Source organism: Brassica oleracea, chromosome C8 (assembly GCF_000695525.1).
Source record: "Brassica oleracea var. oleracea cultivar TO1000 chromosome C8, BOL, whole genome shotgun sequence".
NCBI lineage: Eukaryota > Viridiplantae > Streptophyta > Magnoliopsida > Brassicales > Brassicaceae > Brassica > Brassica oleracea.
In genome coordinates, this window is record NC_027755.1 from 1,688,938 (window position 1) to 1,694,621 (window position 5,684).

Here is a 5,684-nt window from a genome sequence, read left to right on the forward strand (position 1 = left end):
TCAAAAAATCAACATAATAAAATCCAAGTTTTAAAATTTAAAACTTTATCAAAAGCACAGTTTAATATAAAATATAATTTTAACCATAAAAATTAAAACATTAATCATTGATTGTTTTAATCTAAGGGTTACAAATCCATCTTGGGGTTATCTTCTAACTTATTTCTCATCGGTTAGTTTTTTTAGTAACAAGGATTACAATTCTTGACCATTGATTAGTTTTGATCTAATGGTCTAAAATGCTTTTTTTTTCTTCACTTTCTCTCTTCTACTTGACGTCTCCTTCTCCTATTTTCTTTCCTTCGGGAGTTCTTCACAGTCCCAGATCTTCTTCATCTCTCTCACTTTATGTCTTGTAAACAAGAGAGATTCATACATCATCATTCATTTCTTATGCCTTAGTATATTTGGTTTGTAAATCTTAGAAGTGAGAGAAGAAGAAACGTCAAAGAAGAAAAGACGATTGCTGGAGAAGAAGAAAAAAGTTCGAAGAAGACTGGTCTTCGCCGTCGTCATGGATATTGAGCTCGTCGTCGTCGCCATCTATACTCGCCGACGTCATCCTTGTTGCCGTTTCTCAGATCCATCTTTGCTGGTCTCCGTCTTCACCGTAGTCGCCACCACCACCGCTTGTCACCACACTGGTCACCTCTCTCTCTTTCAATCTCTCTCGCTCTTTCTCTATGTTTTGAATTTGTTCTTGTTACTGGAAGGTGGACAAGGCAGAGGAGCTTGGTGGTGGAGGAGGTAACAAAACCGTTATGTGACTTGAAGACGTTGGAGCTCTCGTGGTAATGGGACTGCAGCGGCGAAGGAAGAAGACAATAATGACCTTGCGGCCTCGTGATGTGGAAGAAACACACAGTGATTTAGTTAGGTTTAGATTTTGTTGATGACGGCTGCAAGCTTTTTTGTTTCTAGGTTTTAGATTAGAGTTGGTTTAGAATTAAACTCAGCCGTAACGTATGCATAACTCAGCTGTATAGTATGCATAATTCAACCGTAATATATCTGAATGGTATAAGTCAACCATAACGTTCCTATAAGTCAGCCCTATAAGTCAGCCGTCAAGTGTATTTTTTTCCGTGACGTTTCATATTTTGGGCGGGAACAAAATCATTCCTTCAACTCTGAAATCGTCCCCGCAAGCGTCTTATCCCAAATCGTCGTATCGTTTATATAACTCAGCTGTGTCGTTTAGATAACTCAGCCGTATCGTTTATATAACTCAGTTGTGTCGTTTAGATAACTCAGCCGTATCGTTTATATAACTCAGTTGTGTCGTTTAGATGATTCAGTCATATCCCAAACATACCCTAAAATCGAAAAACTGAATTCAAGTACTTTAAAAAGTTATATTGAAGATCATCTTATCAATATGATGTGAATATAAATCAACTGAATATGTATAGTTTCTTGAATTTTCAAGTTGAGACTTTAATTTGAACTTGAGATATATGTTCTCTTACAATCACTTATACAAATACACCCTAAACTCAAATTCAGTTGATATATGTTCACTTATATATGTTCTCTTACAATCACTAAACTATAGCCTTCATTTTCTTACAATTGACGGAACTTAGCCTCCTCATCTCTCTTTCTTTAACGTTTTCTTCTTCTACAAAACGACGAATCCGATGAGAGAGGAAGCAGCAGGATGTCAGATCACCATACATGACACTGGAAGAGAGAAAGGTTCTTCTCTAACCGACCATGATCTAAGACGACAACCACTGCTATAGATTTGTCTCAGATTTTTGAGTTTTTAGATATATGTTGTTTGTGCGACTGATTTGTCTCTTGAATGGTATAAGCCAGTCGTAACGTTCCTATAATTCAGTCGTCGAGTGCAATTTGTTTCGCGGTGTTTCGTATTTTGGGCGGGAACAAAATATTTTGGGCGGGAACAAACTCATTCCTTCAACTCTGAACACAATACTAAAACATTAATATTTTCTTAAATTTGAACAAAAATCCCTAAACTATAGAACTATAATAAAAATTATAAACTCAGCCGTAACGTATGCATAAGTCAGCTGTAATTTGATTATAACTCAGCCGTAATGTATGCATAACTCAGCCGTAAAGTATGCATAACTCAATCGTAACATATCTGAATAGTATAAGCCAGCCGTAACGTTCCTATAACTCAGCCATCGAGTGTAATTTGTTTCGCGATGTTTCATATTTTGGGCGGGAACAAAATCATTCCTTCAACTCTAAACACAATATAAAACTTTAATCTTTTCTTAAATTTGAATCTTGAACCCTAAACTATAGAACTATAAAGTTATAAAATTATAAAGTTTATCTTTTGAACACAATATTAAAACTTTAATCTTTTCGTAAATTTGAACTTCAAACCCTAAACTATAGAACTATAAAGTTATAAAAAAATTATAAACTCAGCCGTAACGTATGCATAACTCAGCCGTAACGTATGCATAATTTAGCCATAACGTATGTGTTGAAGACTCACTGTATGAACTAAAGTTATCATATTCAGATGACGCACCATCTGAGTCATCAAACATATAAAATCAGCTTTCAAATTCATCATCTTCTTCATCTTCTCTCATTTTCTTATTTTTTTGTTCAACTCTCTCATTTTCTTACAATTTACAGGACTTAGCTTCTTCATCTCTCTCTTTGAGTCTTTCTTCTTCTGCAAGACGACAAATCCAATGAGAGAGGGAGCATTCTTACAGGATGTCGGACGCATTCTTGCAGGATGTCGGACCGCCATACATGACACTGGAGGAGAGGAAGCTTCTCTTTAACCGATTATCATCAAAAACGACGACGACTGCAGTTGATCTGTCTTAGATTTTCAATTTTGTTTAAATCTATGTTTATAGACCTAGTTGCGGAAACGATAATTACCAGATCCATAAGATCTCAGAGAAAGATGAAGAATAAGATGAAGAAGATAGATAAAAAAGATGAAGAATAAAGATAACATAGACCCTTATTTTACTGTTTTAACTTAGACTAGTGATGACATGACAAATCTGAGTTGATAACATGGAAAATTGGTTAGTCAGCCGCCAAACGAATATATAACTCAACCTAAATAAATCAGCCCTGTGGGAACCGAAATTCGCACTGTGGATTTACGTTTAAATTAGGAAACTAGGAAAACCCTAATTTCCCAGAGATCCCGGATCTCTGCGAGAGCCAACGGCAAGTGCCAAATATATGCGAAAATCATGAAAAGATAACAAACGAGTTTAGAGAAAACAGTAGATCTTATTTCTAGTCCGCGTGAGAGCGTTGCGATCATTACAAGAGATCATAAAATCTTTGGCTGTGTTGCAGTCCCTACAACTGAGGTTCCCATCATCCGCAAAGGTCCTACCACTAGGTCCGGTTCAAGGGTTATAAGAGCTGGATTTGCCAAAGCTGTCCAGGAGTTGCTTGCACAGGAACAAACCGGATTCAAGCAACTATTGATCCAGGAGTTTGCCGACTTAAAGCTTGAAGACACCAGTGAGCCATTAGAGGCTCCAGACTCCATTCATTCCAGTCAGTTCTCGTCCATTGACCACAATGAAGCCGGCTTGACCATTTCCACCTTCATCCTCAATCCATCCAACCAACTTGCTTCCGGTTCAGAGGTATAGCCGCCATCAGAAGGAGTAGTATGCTGTTGTACTCTTTTTCCTTATCGGGTTTTGTCCCACTGGGTTTTCCTGAAAGGTTTTAACGAGGCAACATGCAAGCATACTATGAATTCTGATGGGGACTTCCTCAAACCGACAACCAGATGTCTGGTTTATTTTAATTTGTTTTAATTTATTTAGTTTAGACTTTGGGCTATTGTTTCAGCCTTAATTTTTGGCCAGCCTGTTTAAGGCCTTTTATCTTTGAGTCTCATAAGGGATAAACCTTATAAACCCCTTTGTAGTTGGCGATTTTTGCCCTAAGTCTTTTATGAAAATTGTTTTTGCTTAGCAAAGAAACCCTAAGTCTTTCATTTGTGTGAAGCCATTGAGAGCAGCCGCCTGACATATCAAAGAACCGATCCATTGTTCTTTGTGGAGTCCTTCGATCCAGTTCATCTTCCGTCCGATCTTGAGAGAGACATACGTCCAGCGAGAATCGGATCCATATCTATCCTTCAAACCATCCCCTGTTCTTGTTGAGAGAGACACACGTCCAGCAACTTGAATCCATCAGCCATCTCTATCGTTCTCTTGTTTTATTTGTTCCATTGCATCTTTGTTTTTAGAAATCGGCCACTAGAAATAAAACCCATAAAAATTCATATTTGTTTATGTTCCTTATTTCTCAGTTAACATACTCTATGTTCATCATTTTTATTTCATAAAACTCATAAAAATCACTTCCTTTTGTTTCAGGTACAAATCGGCCGATCCCCCTTCCCCCATCGCACTCGTCCAGCCGATCCCGTGGCCATCCGTTTGACCTGTCCAGTCTGAACTCGTGAACCTCAGTCAAGCCTTGAGCAGCCCGGATCCCAGCCTGCAACATTTGGTATCAGAGCTGAAGTTTCCTGCGAAACTCAGTTCTTCTGAACCCTAGCCGTCACAAGATTACTTTCCTTAATTTTTGAATTTTCGGTTTGTTCTCCAAGTTTTCGATTTGCCTTCAAAAAAAATATTTACTTTCCTTATTTTTCAAATTTTCGGATTGTTCCCCAAGTTTTCAATTCTTGCATTTAAAAAAAAAAAATATTTAATTAAAGAAGTTTTACTTTCTTTCCAAGTTTTCGAAAAAAAAAAAAAAAATTATTATTCCATCTTTCCTTTTTCAACTTGGTTCGATTTTTGCATTAATTTTTGCATTCATTCTTAGGCTTGGTCAATACTTAAAGTATCCGACCCAAGCCCCCTCTTGTCTTCTAATTTTTTTCTTTGAGTATCGGAGATGTAGGTCAAGACCAAGCGGCCATAAACGCTCAGCTCCTAGCTGACAATGAAGAGCTGAGGGCGAGCCTTAGGGCTATCACCGCCGAGCTTGCTCAGCTACGGCAGGGAGGCAGGCCCAACGGACCTCGGCCACCAGGAAGGCATCAGCCGGATCCGCATGACACTGACTCGGACGCGGACAGTACCGATGATACGCGCAGTCAGGACGAGGAGAGGCCGAACCGGGGAGGTTGGAGGGACGCGCGAGGACCGTAGGAGGAACGCGCGAGAACCCCGGGGCCAAGTAGGAGGAGGCCGCGACCATAGAGGAGGTCGAGACCGAGAGGAGGAAGAGCCCTGGTTGGGAGGCAAGGCGCTTAAGCTTCACCCCCCGACGTTTGCCGGCAAGGTTGATCCGGATGCCTACATCGTGTGGGAGAAGCGTATGGAGTACATTTTCGACTATTACCAATATAGTGAGGCAAAGAAGGTTGCCCTAGCAGCAGACCAGCTGACGGACAATGCTCTTTCGTGGTGGGATCGAGACGTTGCTAAGTCCGGACCAGTGTGGAGAGCGCGTAATTGGACCGAGATGCGGACCAAGCTTCGCGCGAGGTACATTCCATCTTACTACCAGCACGATGTACTAAAACGTTTTCGTAAACTTACGCAGGGAACTAAGACTGTGGAGGAGTACTTTGAGGAGTTCGAGGCACTCAGAAATAAGCTTGAGACAGACGAGCCCGAGGAGACAATGATGTCTCAATTCCTGGAAGGGCTGCAAGACCGCATTGCCCGCAAGGTGGAGAG